The sequence below is a fragment of the Anabrus simplex genome, chromosome 2 (assembly GCF_040414725.1).
Source record: "Anabrus simplex isolate iqAnaSimp1 chromosome 2, ASM4041472v1, whole genome shotgun sequence".
Classification (NCBI taxonomy): domain Eukaryota; kingdom Metazoa; phylum Arthropoda; class Insecta; order Orthoptera; family Tettigoniidae; genus Anabrus; species Anabrus simplex.
This window is the reverse complement of record NC_090266.1, coordinates 752,399,325-752,422,439: the sequence shown is the minus strand read 5'-3', so window position 1 is coordinate 752,422,439 and position 23,115 is coordinate 752,399,325.

Here is a 23,115-nt window from a genome sequence, read left to right as displayed (position 1 = left end):
TTAGATTTTTTATTTACATATCGGGTTCTGCCTTAGTACCGCAGAAATATAACCTTTAACACAAATGAGTCACAGGTTCATGATTCAATGCTGCATTCCATATTTCTTCGTGGACTTCTATAACAGGTTAGGAATCTCTTACTCCACAATTCCGCAAATCTGTAAGCTTTCATTGATGGGACTGGTCGCTATATTCTGGCATTATTTGTATAATTAGAAGACAATACTTGTGCTACGTTCTTATAATAATTGTCTTAAAGTTCTGACCCCCCTTTTGTTTCTTATTACATGTTTGTACTGTACTTATAGTTCCATTTAACTTTATAATTAGGAGTGTACTTTGCTGAGACATTCTTATCTCTCTGTGTTTCCTTTTGTATGTTCCTTCCAATGTTTGAATTATTGTTTTAATGATGTGCGCAACAAACAGGATCCACACAATGATCAGCTGCCGCTCAGATGCTACTGCATTAGTTAAGGTAAATAGATAGTGATACAAATAGTTATAACTGCGTGAGTGGCATAGAAAGTAAAACGAGGCTAATTAAGGTCACTTATATAAATATAGTAACAAACATGACTTATTTCATCAGTCTACTTTCAGAATCTTCGTTCAGTTCCAGGCATCAATTCGACGAATGCCGGAGATTCTCATGCTATCGTCGCTTGGATCTGACACGTGATCGTTAGGTGTCGACGGCAAGGTGATAATGTGTATTGGCGACTGTTCAAGATGCTGACCGTAAGACATGGCCAAAGCATCTCATTTTATCTTGAATGCGGCGTTACCAAAGTTCTGCCTGAGACTGTCGTTTTGAATGTGATTCTGGTGGGAGACAACCGTTGTCCAGCGAACCATGCGCATTTTCATTGCATAGAGACCACTTTCGGTAGTTTTGAACTCAGGCCGTCATTCCGTGCACATATAACGCCACTGGGCGTAGAAAAGTTCCCTAGGTATTTGAATTCAGGTGGACTGATATTCTACGGTCACACAAAGAGCCTGAAACTTTCCTCCACTTTGATGCTCTGATTCATGCTTTGACATCACCGTCGATTCCAGATACGATCTCAGGTATCTGAACATGTTTGCGTTCTGAAGATCTACAACATTAACTTGGGTGGAACTATCAGCCTGACTTGTTTCCAAATACTCCCTTTTCGAAGTATTAAGACGAAGCCAGAACTGCGCAAGGTGATCTGCCCATATCAGTACTTGTCGCTGGAGCTCTTCCCTAGTTGTAGCTGCAAGTATGACGTCATCAGCATTTAGCAGTGTTCATAGGACATAACAATACAAATCATGTGTTATAGTGAAAACTAAATTATAACTACTGTATGAATTGTTTCTACACAAGTAGAGAATACATTTAATGGTATGTTAAGCAATCTAAACGTAATAATAGCATCGTTTATAAAATTAACATGCAATGTGTCACGAAGACGAAAATATTTTATTACTATAAGTTCCCAAGATACACTGAGGAAGGGAAAAATATGAATGCCCATCACTATCTATTAGCCGTGCATTATATGCCCGCGGAAGTTTTCCAGACAGTAATCGTGATGCTCAATCATTTCAATATACAATATCAGGTTGTAACCGTAGAACTACTTTATACTATTCTAATTATTCAATAAATAAACAAACAAACAAATAAACAAACAACCGAGATATTGCGAACTGACAATTTGTGATTCCGTGAGAGTAATCAATCAATCAATCAATCAATCAATCAATCAATCAATCAATCAATCAATCAATCAATCAATCAATCAATCAATCAATCAATCAATCAATCAATCAATCAATCAATCAATCCATCAATCAATCAATCAATCAATCAATCAATCAATCAATCAATCAATCAATCAATCAATCAATCAATCAATCAATCAATCAATCAATCAATCAATCAATCAATCAATCAATCAATCAATCAATCACTACTGATATGCATTTAGGGTAGTCGCCCAGGTGGCAGATTCCCTATCTGTTGTTTTCCTAGCCTTTTCTTAAATGATCGCAAAGAAATTGGAAAATTATTGAACATTTCCCTTGGTAAATTATTCCAATCCCTAACTCCTGTTCCTGTAAATGAATATTTTCCCCAATTTGTCCTCTTGAATTCCAACTTTATCTTCATATTGTGATCTTTCCTACTTTTAAAGACACCACTCAAACTTATTCGTCTACTGATGTCCTCCCACGCCATCTCTCCTCTGACAGCTCGGAACATACCATTTAATCGGGCAGCTCGTCTCCTTTCTCCCATATCTTTCCAGCCCAAACTTTGCAACATTTTTGTAACGCTACTCTTTTGTCGGAAATCACCCAGAACAAATTGAGCTGCTTTTCTTTGGATTTTTCCAGTTATTGAATCAAGTAATCCTGGTGAGGGTCCCATACACTGGAACCATACTCTAGTTGGGGTCTTACCAGAGATTCGAGGCCAGATATATACCCATAGCTGATTCTTCACCTACAGATACATTATCACTGTCTTCTTCTGCACCATTATCGTCATCGTCTTCCCTTTATTTTACAGTTTACTTCGAGTATCTTTCATTACCTTTTTTCCGAATATATAGTATGTACCAAAACTTGAAGGCAAAAGTTTTGTTATTGATTCCTGACATAGAGAGAAGAAAAAAGTTTATTGCAACATGGGTCCGGAGACGTATACTTACAGATTTATTCAAACTTTCGTACATTTACACTCTACGTCTATAAGGGCAGCTGAAACACATTGAGAATGTATCAGAGGAAATGTTGATAGTGTCGAGCTTCAGCTGGAAAACAAGCCTCCACCCGTCGTCGCATGGAGTTACGCATGCGATCAAAAACGCCTGGTGTAGTGCTTACTGCCTGAAAGGTTGTCACAATGCGCTCACATAAAGTTGCTTCATCAGGAACAGGAGTCGTATACAAGAGAGACTTTACGTGTTCCCACAGGTAAAAGTCCAGGGAGTTCAAGTCAGGAGAGCGTGGTGATGGCAAAACAATCGGTCCTCCTCTACCTAACCTGCGCTCAGGAAAATAGGTATTCAGGTATCTGCGGGCAGCAGACTGAAATGTGCGGAAGCACAATCATGAATGAAAAACATTTGTCGACGGGATGCAAGTGGCATGTCTTCCAAGTAATCAGGCAATAAGGTATGCAAGGAATTCCTGTAGTTCTGTCCACAACAAGGAATCACCAACAATGCCTGCCCAGATGTTAATGGCGAACCTCTGTTGATGAAACGATTGGGTGATTGCATGAGGACATGTAAATTATTAATAAAATTAATTTGTGCCACAAAATTTGAATAAATCTGTAAGTATACGTTTACGGACCCATGTTGTCATAACCTTTTTACTTCTCTCTAAGTGAGGAATCAATCCCTAAATTTTTGCCATCGAGTTTTGGTACACCCTGTATAACTTCCCTAAGTGATTTTGTGCCAGCATTTTTTTATATTTTACTCTGATGTTACCTATGGGAAATTATGCTTAAGATATGCAAAATGTGATGGTGGAATTACTGACTGTGCAATGCACAAATAACAGTAGCGATAGTTATTTTGTCGTGTGCGGAACTCTCGTCCATCCACAATAGCGTAACCTTCCAAAGGGAATACCTCGATGAGAGAGAGAGAGGCAGCTATATAAAGAATGAAAGGCCTCTACTGAAATGTAGGAAAAATATTAAGGAAAGCATTTTCACCCGAAATATAATTTACCATTTGACTGATGTCTTTCGTAAGCATGACTTTCGACTTCTGACACTTCGTCGATATTTCTAACTCTGTTTTGACAAGAAGAAACTTTAGGACAGGAATAAAATTAATCAATATCCTAAAGTTTAACAATAAAATTCCTTGGGAAGTTTTATTTTGCAGGTAGTTACTGTACTTTGAAGTGTGTAGCACGTGACGTTTAACTGAAGCGATACGGTTATATTTAGAAACAGACATACAGAATAATTCATGAAATGAACGTTAGAGAGAACATTCAAAGTAGCGTTAATCTTACACAAGCTTGTTGAACGCCCACGTTCAGCACACTCAGTGAAGGTTTGGTGTAACAGACCAGTACGTTCTAGGTTTACATATTTCCCTCGTGATGTATGAGCGAATGTACCGATGCCTTAGCTTCACTGAAACAACAGATTCTAGAAGACCTTAAGTCAAGTTATATTTAATGAGAGTGGTAGATCCTATGTTCTTGATTTACCGACTAGGGGTAGAACAAGCCAGCACACCTCATACAAAGTTGAACGCCTAAATAATTAAACTTAGCTGATGAGTTCTAGATTACTCCTTGGGAAAATGACGAGAGTAAGATGGGCGTTTTCATAATCTGTAACTTTTGTTGCGTGGAGAAAATCTCATATACCTCTTTTCTGTTAATGCATTTGTTTCTAAATACATAAAGAATTGCTCGTAGTATTGAAGTACACTTAAGTATCGTTGGAATATAGAATATCGAAACTCACTATTGAACTTTGAAGACAAGCAAGCCATCTCAGCTATTTATGACAGATTTTTCTAAACTTTGACTTGTTAATTATTTAACTTCAGAGTGTCGCTTGTTCTTCTGTTCAGGGATGCAGGCTTTAAGAGAAAGTTGTGTGCAAAATTTGTCAAGGAAACTGTACCCATATTACCACAAGTTTTACACTGCCTCCTCCATAATTCTATGAAGGTTGAGTTCTCAGTCCGAAGGCTAGTTAAATCTCCAAATGTTCCAGTATCAGTTGTCCATGGAAAGCCTAAGTGTAACTTAAGAGGTTTACTACGGAAATGAAGAGTTTGGTACATTCCCGTTTAAGGCATTATTTTGTCAGGCTCACACGAGTGTATACGTCACACGATAGTAAAAGGCCATACTATCACATCATTCATCAACAGGGAGTGTTTGCATGAGGAATCACTTGTGGCTCATATTATCAAAATCAGAAAATCAGACTGGAAGGCACGTTGGAAGAAGCCATCTTGTTCTAACCCGAACCAGAATACATACTGCACTATAAGCACTTCATCACAAGAGAAATAGACCGAGTTTTCATAAAAACTACTTTTGCAATATCATGATCTTTCTCGATCAGGATTTGTACATCTCAAGAGATTTAGAGAGATGAAGAACGTAATGAGCTTATTTATAATCTACTTTTTATTTGCAGATTAAAATATAACTGCTACCAACATCATGTAGATTCTTAAAACAATTATTGACGCCAATATGGTGTTATATGTCCGAGAACGATTTTCTGAAAGGGCAACGTGTTTAAGGTTCTTTCAATTGTTAACAGTCTTAAGAATGTCTAGAGTGCAGGAATTTTGTCTCCAAAATGGGTTAGTTAATTTGGTGGTAAACAAGTCATCACGAATGTACCGCATTTATTCACACCTCTATGTCAATATTGACGGCACCGGAATTAAATCATCTAAGTTTCAACCCAAGAGGCGAAGGACTAACAATCTTTGCTTCTTTGCCGAACGATCTCAATATGTCTCTTCCTTTCTATGACCTTATGGGTCGTGATTTGGTCTGGTATTGTATTATTTAGAATTTATGTCTGAATTTCATAGTTAGGAAGATCATGTTCTTGGATATCTGACCAAATGATTTACCTTCACTATCTCACTCTAACCCACAAATACAACCCCAGCTTAATCAAGGAAAGTAAAAAATAAATGCCCATTCCTTCATATTAAAATTGTATGTTACATATTTAAACGTTTCTTCGTTTGAAGTAGCTAACATTATTACAAAATGTATACATAACATTTTTCAGTCCTGCCCACTACTGATCAATGAGCGCATAGTAAATGTACACGTTCGTTACAGACCGAGCCGACAAACTCGGAACAGATGTAAGAAGTACGGTGTGGCGTCATTATGCTTTAATTTAGGTCATTAAAATGTAGGCAAGGAGTGATAAGAATCTGTATATGTATTTCTAACTTAACTTGGTTCATAAGCATTCAAGCTCCGAAAAATGATGTCTTTATCATGACATGCACTCTCCTCACTGATACCGTGGTTATAAGAACTCTCTCTCCAGTTTTAAGTGTAATTCATTGGAATAATGATACTCTTGGTGTTATCCTGTACCATTTGGGAATAATTCAGAGAAATCATTATTGTGATAATCGCCGTAACATACTTAAGATTCGCATCTCCGACCACTGGAAACTTCAGTCCCCTCTAACAGTTACTCTGAAAGTTTCTTGCAATATGAACCATGATTATTGATTAAATATAACGCAAGTATCAGTGTTCGCAGTGTACAGACGTGTTATTAATATAGCATTGTCACTAGCTTCTCACAAATTCAACCATGGTTCGAATCCCATGGGAAGCATGTGGTACTTTTGAAATGGAATATCACGTCCGTGTGGTTTGGATTTCACGTACGTAGGAGGTCCCATGGTTGCGATCACGATATCTACACTCACGTGAAACGTCGAGTTTGCTTGATTTTAGTTTCCACGGTGACTTTAAGGGGTGGTCCACTTTAAATTCAGCTGTAAAGAACAAATCACTGTCTATGTAAGGCGTTCCTAGTAACGGCAATGCTTGGAGTTCCCTGCATACTGCCTGTAGTAACTTATTAGAACGGCATTGCAACGGAAAATACTTCACATGCCCTTAGGGAATCAATCTTTCCATCGTCGTGGCAGAAAAATGTGGACAATGTATATCAGACTTGACAGATGCTGCCTGATATTCAATCGCCCTACTCAAAATTATGTATGCTTTTCAGTTTTAATAGAGATGAAATAGTACACCGGTATTTGGAAGCGGCACATGGTAAGGCTAATAGCTTTTCACAGAAGAACTTCTGCGATGTTCACCTTCTCTCTCGTAAGTTCTAGAGTACGCTGACTAAAATAGTTCGCTGAACAATGAAAAATTGGTGAGATTTTGACATGTTAATATCATTCTACTCTCATTATTTCTCGAATATGAAAAATTCTACTGGCATCTGATGGAACCTCATAATACAAGCAGGTCTTCCTGCTAATATCCTCGCTCTTCATCTTATCCATCATACGTTCATGAAGTTAGAGACTGTGTATTTTGATTATATGAAATACACATTGTCCGCCTCTGTGGTGTAGTGGTTAGCGTGATTAGCTGCCACCCCCGGAGGCCCGGGTTCGATTCCCGGCTCTGCCACGAAATTTGAAAAGTGGTATGAGGGCTGGAACGGGGTCCACTCAGCCTCGGGAGGTCAACTGAGTAGAGGTGGGTTCGATTCCCACCTCAGCCATCGTGGAAGTGGTTTTCCGTGGTTTCCCACTTCTCCTCCAGGCGAATGCCGGGATGGTACCTAACTTAAGGCCACGGCCGCTTCCTTCTCTCTTCCTTGCCTATCCCTTCCAATCATCCCATCCCTCCACAAGGCCCCTGTTCAGCATAACAGGTGAGGCCGCCTGGGCGAGGTACTGGTCATTCTCCCCAGTTGTATCCCCGGCCAAGAGTCTGACGCTCCAGGACACTGCCCTTGAGGCGGTAGAGGTGGGATCCCTCGCTGTGTCCGAGGGAAAAGCCGACCCTGGAGGGTAAACAGATGATGATGATGATGATGATGATGATGATGATGAAATACACATTTCATCTAATCACGGCTGACAACGTTTTAGCTATTATGGATCCACAGCCCTACTGGACATCGGTCTAGCAAGCGACCCAATTGCTCAACCGGAAGGTCTGCAGAATTCGTGCTGACGCGTGGTCTACTGTATTCTTGGCTTTATAGACCAGGACCGCTATCTCACAGTCAGATAACTCCTCAATTGTTGCCACATAGGTTGAGTGAACCACCAGACAGCCCTTAGATACTGGTAAACTTCCCTGTCCTGGACGGGAATCAAACTCGGTGCTTCGGATAAGAGGCATGGTCGCTACCCCTAGACCGTCCGGTGCTTTAGCTGTTCATATCTGTACTTAGTTGATGGATATATGGGAACGTAACCTGTGACTTGAAACCTACTTACTGGTCCGTCTCCCACTACAGGAGAGATTCTCTAGGTATTCACACAGAACTTATTTGAATCAGAGTTGGAAAATCACTACCTAGTACACAATGCAAATTTCATGATTCATGGCTGTTGTAAACACCGCTTTTGCATTTTAGTTTTTAACCAGAATTATTGTTCTGTCAATATTTTGATCAATTCATGGAATACAAATTAATTCATTGGGAAAATGGTGACTTGATTAGTCATACGTCATTGCAGTGGCGTCCATAATTCCAATAGTCTTCCAAAGTATACTTCATCTGCGTGATACAAAGATATTACTTCGAAATTGTCCCCTGTAAAGGAGATAGTTCTGAGTCTTAGTAGTACTGACACCTACCGTATTTGTCAACTAAATGTAACTTTTACCTTGATTCTCTTATCATTTAAAGCCTATCGTACAGCTTCCAGACTAAGTACGGGATAAACGACAATGTCTTAACTTGATCCAATGGTTTTCCCTTTATGCAACATAAGGTTCGTATGGTTTTTCTGGTAGGTCAAAACTTTTCAAGACACCCAATATCTTTAAGGAATAACAAAGCAACTTTAATATTAGAAACACGTTTATCTGAGCTTTCCTCTGGATGTGAATTTGTATGGACAATCTCAATATAACCATTAGTACCTTAAACTATTGTAGCAGTTCAGCTTGCTTAGGGTAGACGCCTGATTGCTCGCAGAAATGAAGCATACAATGCGGGCATTGTTCTAGTCATAGTTGGAAGTAAACGAATGTACTTATAAATATTCTTCTTTACCTTATTACAATAATAAGAAAAAGAATAAAAAGGAGAAGAAGGACGTCATGTGGCTATTGTAAGCCGGGTGCAGACCTTGTAAGGCAGCCGCTCGGAGGCGTCGACAACGGTGCATAAGAAACTACGTGTTGGTGTTGGGAAAGACCATTCGAGGCCAGGAAGCACCGGTATGACGTCATTGCACTCTCCTTTATATGCTCCTAAGGCTCTATAAGATGGGTATGCTTAGCCGCCATTTTGGTTCATACATGCGCAATGGGTCATGTGATCAAACTCTAGTTTCTCCTACAAGCGCTCGCTTCGTCACATTGATCGTATCGCTTTAATCACCGCGTGCAGGGACGAATAGTGCTATATTTGTGTGGATATTTATTACATAATGGTGGGTTGTTCTGTACCTAATTGTAGTAATGTGTCTACTGCGGCATACAGGTTGTTTAGATTCCTTTGTGGTCTGCATTATGCCTCCACTGCCTCTGATATACCTTCTACGTCAACTGCTGACTTAAAACCTACATCCAGCACCCACTGACATTACTACACTCCTTAATTCAGTCACATTGATCATTCAATATTCAGTTCTGCCCCAAAGTCCGGCAACAGGAGTTCAACATCCAAACACCACAGTTCCAATTCTTGTCAAAACTAACTTCGTGTGACAGAAATATTTTGTTTAACGTTGGTGGTAGTAGAACAAATGCATTATTGAAAACCAAGATCTGTGGTAGGCCTATCTGCAGACAGGTTTTAAACTATGACCTTTCTGACTCAAGCTCTGAAACATGTGTATTTTTTAAACATTTGGGTGGTCTAAAGAAGCCAAGTTGTGAAGTTATGAAATTAATTTGTAACTGTGAGATCTTCTATAGGAACTATAACCATTATATAACGCAAAATGATGCAAATCTTGTAACGGAGAAAATTTTGAATGATGAATGTATCAGTACATGTTCTCCAACGTGCTGTAATAATTTAAAAGAAAAATAATTAGACACTTCTTCAAAATTCGATCCTCTGTCGTTGTCGACTTTAACAAGAATGTACGGAAACGAGGTAAAATGTACGAGACTGCTTCGGAAAAGAGAGGAAAATGTAAACAAGGAATGGAATGTTATAGCTTTGTAAATACTGTATTAAAGAGACAGTAATTTTTTAAAATATTACTTGAATATCATATTTGTTTAATGTGGCCCCTGAGCAAGTTAACCAATGTTGCAACCCTTTGAAGTTTAATAAGGTGAGTCGTGTTGAGAAATAATACTAATTCTCCTCAAACCAGAGGAATCTCTGTTAAAAAAGTACTGTTAACTTTGCCAAAGTTAAAAAATTCAATATTTTCCACAGCTCATTTGTCACTCCCCTTACAAGTCACTGGTAACTGATTATCAGTGCAGTACTTCAGGTTGGAAGAGAAGATTCAGCTGTAGAAGTAGTTTTTAAAATGCTATTTGTTCGGGGCGTCGACCTAGAAAGATATTTTGCCCCTACTTGCACCATATATATGTGAGGGACCTGCGTGTATTTTGTAAATTGGCGGAAGTATAAAGTGTTGAATGTGAGGAAAGGAACGTTAAGGACGACACAAACACCCAGTCCCCTGGCCGGGAATCGAACCCGGGGCCGCCGGGTGACAAGGCGGACGCGTTGCCCCCTACACCGCGGGGCCGGGCTATAGAAGTAGTTACTCTATTCCTATTTTCTTCCCGAATATAATTTATAATAACACAACATTTGCTTTATGAACGTTCGGTTGAATAAACTAAAATCCTCTGTTCATTACAACTGCATAAGATTCATAACACTCACCAAAAATTAAGCTTATTTAGTAATGGAATGTCTTTTTTTTAAATACTGGTAAAAAAGAAAAGGGACTAAATTTTAGAAGAAAGAAATACACTTAAAGAACTCTAGTTACTTGGGTGTGTTCGTCTTCGTACATCACATTTCAGTGTTATTTTGCTCGAAGAATATTTTTCTTATTATTTCGGCAACATTGAAAATAACGCTGAATCAATTTCACGCAAGTGTGAAATACCGACTGAGATCATGTGATATCAAAATCTTCTATCACAATTTATACCTCTTCAACACTGACCGATTACCACGTCTACGATTTAAGAATGATAATAGCGTATGTCAATACCACGGTGTCCCTGATTCCATTTGACGGTACCGCGGCTCATTGCTTACGAACAATCTATGCTACTTATCAATAATCTAATAATAATAAAAAACCGATTTATTAGTAAGCTATTTTTCTAATATTTCTCCAGTGACAGTACATGTCTGGTTTGTTTAATAAATGGCAATTTATCAACGACCTTGCTTTTTCAATCACCGTCTCGAGTAAAAATTACCCAATAATGTACGAAATATACTAATATTTATGCAGAGTAACCGTTTGAGTAATACTGAGAATGAGTATTTTTACAGTATGTTAGTTTAGCATTATTTTCTAGCTTGGAGAACAGTAAAATAAAAAGGGATAAACAAGGCGGGGCGGTCAACTGCCTTACCAAGTACTGCAGGAATGAACCATAATGGCGGGCGAGCATACCTAGTCTTTAGAGAGCCCTAATATGCTCCCAGTAAAGAAGAGTTAAGCCTGTGACGTCACCGCGTTTTGGAATGCTTTCTCGTGGCTTCAGGATTGAGTAAATGGGGGTTGCAGATATATGAGAGAAACAGGAGAGAGATCTAGTGTCAGTAACACAACTGACGTCCTCGAACTCGTAATGTTAATGCTAACTGTTTGAAATACGCAATTGATCACAGATTATAAAGGGGTGATGACCTTGTTGTTAGGCACTTTAAACAGAAAGCATCATCATCATTAACAACAGATTAGAAATAACTAATTTCGTCCCTATGTTTTTGAAAAAATATAGCAATTCTAATTTATGTGAAGGACTGCCTTGTTATAACGTAAAAAGAACAGTTCATAATATAATTTTCTCTGCAGTTTAGAAGAGAGCTACAAAGAACAATTTCGTGGACATATTCCCGCATTTTCTGTTTCGTTTTTCTTTAACTATTTATCAATGTTAGAAAGTAAAGTATGGATAATTTGCTATCGGAGATTGCATGATAGGTTGTGATCTGAAAAGGCACTTCGGGATTTCAATTAGAGAAGTTTCATAACGGTGAATAATTGTTCGCACACATAAACCTATATGCCGAACCGAACATACTTAATATCCGTGCAACAAGCGCATACAACCTCGGAAATCTGGTTTAGGAGATATTTTTGTTAACAGAAGCCACGTCCTCATTAGGTTTCTATTTGTCTTTTAACAAATCGTAACACTGTAAATGTAACAGTCCCATTTATTACCTGCTCGGAACATTGTAGATATCCAATGAGTTGGGGTTGCGAATAGCTGATACGTAGTACACAATGTTTTTACATCATGAAACTGGACTCAAACTGGTGACGATGTTTTTATAGAATTTGCACATATTCTTCAATGGGACTAATATCAGTAGCATGCATGTTATTGTCATCGTGAGCGCTACAGATGATTGAATCCTCCAGTTCCGTACTCACAACGCCGTTTGTCTAGGCAACATTACATTACTCAGCTCTCGCCTAACCTCACATGAACTGCAAGGCTTGCTCTTCGTTCCGATACGTCACACCGCCTAAAACTGTCTTCCTCTCGTAAAGACAGTGTTGTGTGTGGCGTTTGAGTTTCAGGAATATTGGGGAGAGCACAACATTCATCCCAGAACGAAGAAAATTAACCGCCTAGTATTAAAAATCATCGCCCCCCTTGGGAATCGAACACGGGACCCTGAGCACTCTGAGCACTCAGCCATAGAGCATACATTTTTTGAAAAATAAACTTGAAACGAATTGATATGTAATACGTCACTAACGTCTACTTGAGCATTATTTTCATTGTCTTACATTTTACGGTTTTACCGAAGATTTATCTAAGACACGCTGAAAGGAAAAGGACCCATGTTGCCGATAAATGATGTTGCAATCTTCAAGCAACACAACAAGGAAATTCTAATAATATGTTTAGCAGTGTAACTTTACCATAAATTCGTGTATATGATAGTGGTAATTATTATCTTTATTATTCAAATGTGTACATGCATTGATTTCTTTTCATTTCACATAGTTCTGGACATGTCCATTTCTTTCGCTAGTGATTTAACGCCATCCTGACTCAGACGGGTTTTCGACGACGCTGGGAGAGAGATGGGCTAATACAAGGAAGGTAACAGCCATGACTTTATATTGAAGGTATAGCTTCGGCATCTGCCTTATGTAAATATGGGAAATCACTGCAAAATTTATTTAGGGCTGATGGCGGTGGAGTTTGAACCCTTTATCTCTCGAACGTACGCTTACACAACTTGTAGAGTGTAGCCAGGCCGTTTGGTATACATCGGACATGATGCTTCCATGTACAACTCTGAGCAATAGTCATTTTCTACGTGATAAAGTAAAAGTAAAGCCTTTTCTACGCAGTCCCTTGTAGCAGTGGAAGTTGAAGTGTACCGTGGTTCATATCCTTAGCACTAAGTGGAGTAGCGAGGTTAGCTCTATACATGCTGCCCTTAGAATTATTCTGGTGCCAATTTTTGGAGCAAGCTGGCTGAACATCCGGACCATGTGCGTCTCCAGAAGTGGATGTCTAGTTTCTAAACTTTTTTACTTCATAGCGAAGAATCGAATCTACGACCTTGTGGGTGAACTGCGCCTCAGCACGGCTAGGTATCTCCTAGACATATAACAATTACTTCTTAATTATTACATGTGATAATCACTGATTGATTTAACCATCTTCAGTGTGAGTAAGTGTAACATTCGACAGACAAATGTTCTCGATAATAACCTATTAGGAAAATGTCACGTCACTTCTTGATTTACTTCTAGTTCCTGTAAAGGAGGGGACTTGTTAATGAACGCAATATTTGGAGCTAATCTGGCGCTTGAAATAGGAAGTTGCGAGGGATTAATGAAATGGGAATGAAACATTTCAATCAACTATTTGGTTAAAAGCTGAGATGAAAATAATTTAATACTGAACATCTCTTCGTACGTAACGTGCATGCAGATATTCAGTCTGAATTTATAACTAGACTAGCTGATGTACCCGTGCTTCGCTACGGGATTCTCAGAAAGACTGACTTGGTGGTTTTCCTAACTGAATTCAACATAGGTCATTACAAAAACGTCAGTAGGAATGTAGCGATTGAAAGGAATGTTATCATATAAAATACTCGATCAAATGAAAAAAAATGAAAAAAACAGCACACTTTCTCACTTTCAACGAACAGTACTACTGTGCCGATCTAAGAGTCCAAAGTTCTAGAGCTGGAATAACCAGGTCGCAGACTGCCGTGAACACTCCTTTCTCATTATTCCGTTAAATATGCACACTACTCATTCCAATCAGTGGCTCAGAGTAGGGATTGTATAGCTTGAATACTATGATGAACCAGTGTGTTACGTACCAGATATATCAGAAAATTTATAAACCAGAGGAATGACATGCTAAAGAAGAAAGTTATCTTACACCCCAGCTACTTCCCACCAATATACAGGCAGGCTGTTACAGTCGGTACGACCAGGCGAGTTGGCCGTGTGGTTAGGGGCGCGCAGCTCTGAGCTTGCATCCGGGAGATAGTGGATTGGAACCCCACTGCCGGCAACCCTGAAGACGGTATTCGGGAGATAGTGGGTTCGAGCCCCACTGTCGGCAGCCCTGACGATGGTTTTCCGTAGTTTCCCATTTTCACACCAGGCAAATGCCGGGACTGTACCTTAATTAAAGCCACGGCCGCTTCCTTCCACTTCCTAGACCTTTCATATCCCATCGTCGCCATAAGACATATCTGTATCGGTACGACGTTAAGCAAAAAAAGAGATGGTATTCCGTGGTTTCCCATATTCACACCAGTCACACCAGGCTGTACCTTAAAGCCAAGGCCGCTTCCTTCACACCACTATTCATTTCCTATCCCATCGTCGCCATAAGACCTACCTGTGTCGGTGCGACGTCAAGCAAATTTTTAAAAAACCTCGGTACGCTGCAGTAATCCTACCTATCGGGGATGAGAGGAAACATAAGACAAAAAGCACATCACAACAAACAATGGTCAATGTAATGTAATTGTTGATAAAGTTTATGAGCTTTCTATATTGCAGGCCTTCACATTAGTTTTCTTTCGACTCTGTGATATTAGGGTGTCTTACAAAATTATTTATATCGTAGACTGTAGTTCCTTATTCTCAGATTTTACATACCGATTTTCACTAAATTCTGTTTACCCATTTTCTCGTGACTCGGCGCTGATTTGGACTTAGTAACAAAAATCCAAATTCATGAATATCTCCGATTATATGCGGTACGTAGCAATGTATAAGACATAAGTGATCGGAAATTTAATAACGTCTTACATAACTACTACTAACTTACGACATAACTAAAGTAATGTTAGTTATGTAGTATCGATACGACTACTAATAAAATAAATAACTTATTTGAGAATTACATTTCAGACCTTCCCCTAAACTACCATTTCACTCAGCGTGAATAGAATAATTTATAGCCTAGATTGCAGTGGTTCAACACCCGACATTACATACCGATTTTCATTACATTCTCTTCAGCCGTTTTATCGTGATGCGTGTACAGACATACATACAGACAGACAGAAATTACGGAAAAGTAAAAAATGCATTTCGTTGTTACTGTGGACATGACCGATACATAAATACCATTCTTTTCCAATTCTGAGTAATGTACAGACAAAACTCTTATTATATATATATATAGATTTATCGATACGACCACTAATAACATCAATAACTTATTTGAGAATTACATTTCAGGCCTTCCCCTAAACTACCACTTCACTCAGCGTGAATAAAATAATTTATAGCCGAGCTTGTAGTGGCTCATCACCCAACATTACATACCGATTTTCATTAAATTATCTTCAGTCGTTTTATCGTGATGCTTGTACATACATACATACATACATACAGACAGACAGACAGAAATTACCGAAAAGTAAAAAATGCATTTCGTTGTTACAGTGGACATGACCAATACAGAAATACCATTATTTTCCAATTCTGAGTAATGTACAGACATAACTCTTATTTTATATATATAGATTTATCGATACGACCACTAATAACATCAATAACTTATTTGAGAATTACATTTCAGGCCTTCCCCTAAACTACCACTTCACTCAGCGTGAATAAAATAATTTACAGCCGAGCTTGTAGTGGTTCATCACCCGACATTACATACCGATTTTCATTAAATTCTCTTCAGCCGTTTTCTATTGATGCGTGTGCATACATACATACATACATACATACATACATACATACATACATACATACATACATACATACATACATACATACATACATACATACATACATACATACATACATACATACATACGTACAGACAGACAGACAGACAGACAGACAGACATTACAGAAAAGTAAAAAATGCATTTTCTTGTTACTGTGGACATGATCGATACAGAAATACCATTCTTTTCAAATTCTGAGCAATGTACAGACAAAACTCTTATTTTATATATATAGATTCATGGGCTGAAATGAGGTCCTCTCAGTCTCAGATAACGTAATTTGATAGAAAATTTTCAATCATCCTGGAAGAGGAATACTTTATTTTCCCAACTTCCACTCCAAGTAAACTGCTGGAACGGTACTTGAAGTACACATCATGGCCTCATCCATCCACATCCAAACCGAGTTCAATACTAACAAATACTAGCATAGATACCACTGTGACTCTGATTATTAAACAAATCTTTAGGCACGTTAAGTTCTCGAGTGAGATTATGAAGATGTCCCCACGTCCCTTACATGTGGCAGCAACGACAACGTGAACATATTGCATTATGATAACGTATTAACTAAAATTTTAAAATTTCATAGCACCAGAGGTTTTACTGGCATATGTCGTTTTAGTGCTGATGTATGTTTACTTACAATATTATCGAAGTGGGTATGAAAATAGCTGACGAAATACACTGAAGAAAATGGAAATTGCAACACCCAAAAGGAGTGGTGCTACATTGCTCCAATTGAACACGCAGGACGAGTGTTCGGTTGTGATTCGATTTTTACACTTTCAGGTCCCTCTGACCGCAAGTTTGGACAACAATCAATACAGGATGTGCCCACCATGAACTGCAATACATCGGTGAATTCGTAGAGGCATGGAGTCAATAAAGCCCTGGAACGCTTCCTGAGGAATTGTGGCCCAATGCTTGCTGCACTGCACGGGTCAGTTGTTCCAGAGTTGTGGGTGGCTGAGGACGGTTGGACAGTTGTTGACCCATCATGTCCCACACATGCTCAATAGGACTGAGGTCCGGGGATCTGGCGGGCCATTCTAAGGTTGTGATGTTGTGGAGAGCTTCTCTGGAGATTCGTGCAGTGTGAAACCGGGCATTGTCCTGCTGAAACATCCCATTAGCAATGTTCGCCATCATAGGGACAACCTCTGGATTGAGTACCCTATTAACGTACTGTCGAGCAGTCATAGTGCCCTCAACAAGCACTAATTGTGATTTCACATTAAAGCCAATAGCTCCCCAGACCATAATGCTTGGTGTTGGCCATGTGTGCCTCTCGACAATAAGATCTGGGCCGCCCCTCTCCCCGGTACGTCGGCGCACACGATTCTGGCGATCACTGCGGGCAAGACAGAAGCGCGATTCATCACTAAGGACGACCCTATGCCATTCGTCGACCCACGTCGATCTTTCTCGATACCAGGCCAACCTTTCACGTCGGTGTTGTGGGGTCAATGGAACACCTTCTGCAGGGACACTGGCTCGTAAGCCAGCTGCACGCAGGCGATTAGCAACTGTTTGTTGTGTAACGTGGGGTGCCACAGCTGCTCGAATTTGCGCTGCTGTTGCATGGGGTTCCATCTGTGCCATACGAATGATGTGGCGATCCTCTCTCACAGTTGTCTCTTCATTTGACCACTGCAGCCATACACGTTGTACCGTAGATGCCTATCGGCCAACAAGTGCAGCGACAGTCCTTAGCGATAATCCAGCCTCACACAGCCCAATTATCCGAGCCCTCTCAAACGGCGAGAATTGTTGATAGCGTGCTCTTCTCTGTCGTCGAGACATGTTTGACGGGGAACACTTCACTGAACAGACTGCAAGTCAACTACGCTACACCAGAGTCCGTATAATGGAGTTGACTCCTCCGCGACCAATCACGTGGGGAGACCTGTAGCAACAATCCAATGGGTCTGAAACTTTTATCGCTTACATACCTACATGGCATCGTTCCATATCTTGAAAATCAACACAAACGACCTTCATGGTGTTGCAATTTACATTTTCTTAAGTGTATTATCCAACGTGAGAAAAACAGAGAAAAGTACCTCAAATCCAGCCAATGCACATGGTGGCTCTATTCCTCATCTCCTTCGAAATGAAAATCAGGAATAAATGAAAGCCACTTTAAGGTAGATAAATATTTGATGGTACATAGTGAAGTATTAGTGTTCGTGAAGCCTCCTCTCACCAGGAGAAGAAAACATGATCTCATGTATTTTTATGATTTCCCACTTACTGTAAATTGTATTAGTTTCATGTATTTCTTAATCTTGCTATAGTGTAAAAGAAGGCTTCAGAGCCTAAAACACGCCCATCGAAACAAGCGAAAAAGTAAAAAATGAACGATTTGTTATTCCTACTTAAGTGCTAAATGAGTAGGCAGAAGCAGATTTGGGACGTAGGGAAGATGAATCGTGTAACACCGAAATGACAGTACCGTTGCGTCCGTGTATGAAATGAATGAACATAGATACCTCATAAAATACAGGAATTGAATTCACCAGTATGTTCATTAATCTAAGGGAGAACTGCATAGCGTTCACCTGTTTGCCCTTGGTTTCGATTCCATTCAAGGTTAAACAGGTCTATGGTTAACAAAAGCATTCCCCTAATTCGTTTCATGAACAAGATGCCAGATATTCTACCGTCACTTCCTTCTCAATTAATGCCCGACTTTCTGTCTTTAATTGCAACATATTTCAGTCTGGAGTTCATATAACGAGGAAAGGAAAACTAAGGGACATAAACAAAATATCAGCGTAATTAAGTTTATTTGTAATTGAATCCTGTTGTAATATAATTGAGAACTCTTAGGAAATATTTCTATGTCGCTCATTAAAGAAGTCATCAAAATACACAGTTCAAACAAATTAGGGGAACATGTTTTGTAGCGTCCGATATGTGAACGTTAACTTGGTAGACGGGGTTCCGAAGGTCATATAGCATACCTTGAGACCTTAGCAACTCAGGGTGTGTCAAATCGAAGTTATACTCTACCTGTAGGCGTAGCCATGCCTTAAACTGTCAGGTGACCACTCAAATCAAAGTAAATAGCGGTGCGTCCGTGTGTCGTTGTGAGGTACACAGGCTACTGCGGTCATTTCAGCATGTGGTACGTCAACCAGCACATCCCATGTGACATCTTAACGAGGTTCAAGTCGCAAGGGCCGTCACTTTGATCCAGGAAGGATGGACTTTTCGTCGTGTTGCTGTGGATCTCAATGTATCTCCGTCAGTTATTCACCGCTTGTGGAATCGCTACAGTGAGACAGGCCAGTTCACAAGGAGGGTTGGACAAGGTCGTGGACGCGTGACAACCCCACAGGATGACCGATATTTGACCATCTGTGCGTTGCGGCGTCGTTTAGCAACTGCCAGAGAACTGCAACAAGACCTCATAAGGGTCACTGGAGTCACGGTGTCTGACCAGACAGTAAGGAACAGGTTAAGAAAAGTGTCCTTACGACCCAGCAACATCGCACAGCTCGCCTTCTGTTTGCCCGTACCCACGTCAACTGGCAACTTTGCCAATGGAGACCTGTGGTGTTCACAGACAATTCCAGATTTCCTCTGACACAGCGTGATGGACATCAACGTGTATGGAGATGTCGTGGTGAGCAGTTCATGCCAAATGTTGTCCAGGAAGGCGACCGATCCCGACAAGGTTCTGTGATGGTATAGGGTAGCATCAGTATTGATGGCCGTACGGATCTTGTCGTTGTCCATGGTAATCTTACCGCTGCGGGGTACATCGAGCAGATACTGCTACAGCATGTATTGGTTGCTGGATACGGGGTTGGCCCTGAATTCGTACTCATGCACGACAATTCCAAGGCTCATGTAGTGCGCATCACCAGAGCTGTCTTGCAGGAACTGGACATTCAAGAGATGGAATGGACAGCAGTGAGTCCCGAACATAATCCCATCTACGAGTAGCATGTATGGGATAGGCTTTACATAAGTGTTGGTAAGCGTCCTGTTCCACCACAGACTCTCCAAGACCTCGAACAGGCTCTTATTGAAGAATGGGACCTGATATCACAACGTGACCTCCATCGACATATACGGAGCATGCCACGTGGGTGCCAAGCTCTAATAAATGCTCCTGGAGGACATACACCATACTGAAGCTCTCCAACTGTGATTAACCCTCAAGCACACGCGCCAGATCATAGGACGCAGACACACGCGTAGGGGTGTTTTCCACCCCACATATCATTGTATTGTAAAATATGAATTACTGTATTAATTTGAGATTTTAAGATAGATTATGTAAGAGTGACTCATTCTGCGGGGATCCAGCCAGAAAAGTACAAGAGCGGGGAGAGCACAGTAAAGTTATTTGTACATATCACTAGGAAATAAAATGACCTGGGATGGATTCCACCCCATACGCGTGTGTTTGATGGTTACAAAAACACCCTGGAGGACTGTTATCACTTTGTTTTCGCCCCTATTTGGACATTTCCTTTCGTGTTCTGAAAATAAACGCGAATCCATCGATATTCTTTTGTATACTTCAACGGTAAACAATAAAACTTTAGTTGGTAATATACCTGCGTGTGAGGTATTGTTTTGTGGAGCATGGCATACGTTCATATACTGTACATGTTCCCCTAATTTTTTTGAACTGTGTATCACCACGAATACATACGTTTTGTTCTTGATAATATATTTCGGTATAAGTAGGAAAGAATATGTCACTACTTCATTATTCCAAAACAAAACAGCGTCGCTTTCTGAAACTTCTGTAAATGATGTAATTATTGCGCCTTTCGGTAGTGTAGAGATGCTCTGTCATGTGCAACGAATTAGCTCCGGTTGGAGTAGAGATATAGTGAAGTTATTTGGCAAGTGCTGAAGGTAGTCATGTTGAAGCACCGGATCTCATAAGAACATAGAACATACCGCGTCCGGATTGCATGGTGGATGAAGAACATATTGTCAACGTCAGGTATAAATAAATAATTTTTTTGCTACGGGCCTTACGTCGCACCGACACCCATAGGCCTAGGTCTTATGGCGACTATGGGATAGGAAAGGCCTAGGAGTTGGACGGAAGCGGCTTTGGCCTTAATGAATGTACAGCCCCAGCATTTGCCTGATGTGAAAATGGGAAACCACAGAAAACCATCTTCAGGGCTGCCGACAGTGGGATTCGAACCCACGATCTCCCGGATGCAAGCTCACGGCCGCGCGCCTCTACGCGCACGGCCAACTCGCCCGGTATACCAAGAATGTGTAACGTGGTTAGCACTAGACCTAACATAATCGTGTAGAACATTTATGGTAACGTCACAAGAGCTTCCTCAAGTCTACATTGTCTGCTGAGAGCTGTAACACCTCCTCCCTTGACCACTCAGTATGAAGGCAACTAATCATACGTAATTGCATTGCAAGACTCCCCACTACTTCCTAACCTATATTTTCTCCATTACCCGTTAAGTCTCCTGTTTCATTTTATCAGAACAAGTAATTCTCTCCTCCAGTAAGATATAATTTACGGGCATGATGTTTAGCTATTCAGCTGTGTCTGAATGCAGCAGTATCATGCATAAGGAAACAGAGTAACCTGAAATAATTGCTCTCCAAGTTCTGTAATAAATGAACGATGGTTGTCAGAAACCAACATTACAATTTGGTACAGCTTGAGTTTTAAAATTGTCAAATATAAACATTGAATGATCAGGAGTTAATGAGATATTTTTTCAAATATTACCAGGAAGGGACTTAGAATCGACTAACGTCTATAAAATCATCATCATCATCATCCTAAATCATTTACAGTTTCCCGGGTGTGGTAACGTCTATACAATACACTTGAAAATGATTAAGTTACAAATCGCATAAGCAACGATGCTACTAGTAGGAAGATTATGGGATGTAAAGCCAACATGTTAGTGATGTTTATAAATACTGGAATATTACACGAATTGTAAAAACTCATATGGATTAGAGTGAGTTGCATTACATATCTTCTTCTTCTGTTTTATTTGTTTAGCCTCCAGGGTCGGCTTTTCCCTCGGACTAAGCGAGGTATCACACCTCTACCGCCTCAAGGGCAGTGTCCTGGAGCTTCAGGCTCTGGGTCGGAGACACAACTGGGGAGGATGACCAGTACCTCACAAAGGCAGCCTCACCTTGTATGCCGAACAGGGGCCTTGCGGGGGGATGGGAAGATTGGAAGGGGTAGACAAGGAAGAGGGAAGGAAGTGACAGTGGCCTTAAGTTAGGTACCATCCTGGCATTTGCCTGGAGGAGAATTGGGAAACCACGGAAAACACCTTCCAGGATGGCTGAGATGGGAATCTAACCCACCTCTACTCGGTTGACCTCCCAAGGCTGAGTGGACCCCGTTCCAGCCCTCGTACCACTTTCAAATTTCGTGGCAGTGCCGGGAATCGAACCTGGACCTCCAGCGGTGGCAGCTAATCACACTAACCACTACACCACAGAAGCGGACGTATATTACATCTCATTAACAATAAGTGGTTAAACCTTTCAGAAATAGTTATTCAGCTATGAATAAGTGAGTGTTAATTATCACTAACCCCGGTTTAATTCTGTACTTGCTTTAAGATATTTTAGCACTGAAAAAAAAACGAATCCATCAAACCTTATTTGTAACTGGCATTGCGACTCTTTTCACATTCTTTATGTCTTAGAAATCCATACAACTCAGTCAACTTCCTTCAGAACTCAGAAAGAAGATTTAATGGCAAAATATTACTAGATAAACAAATCGTTACAAAATCATTACAAAATCATATGCTTTGAGTGTAGTAAACTAAATTAAGCATGTTCCGATGCCCAGTATATCACCGCTAACTCGATTACGACAAAAGGCTGACTTTCTTGTTTTTCCCCTGACCCTTCAAACACGAACAACTTTTAACATTCCAAGTAGATAATATCAGATACCAGAAATCTGTATCACAACAACAGAAAAAGCACTGTCTTT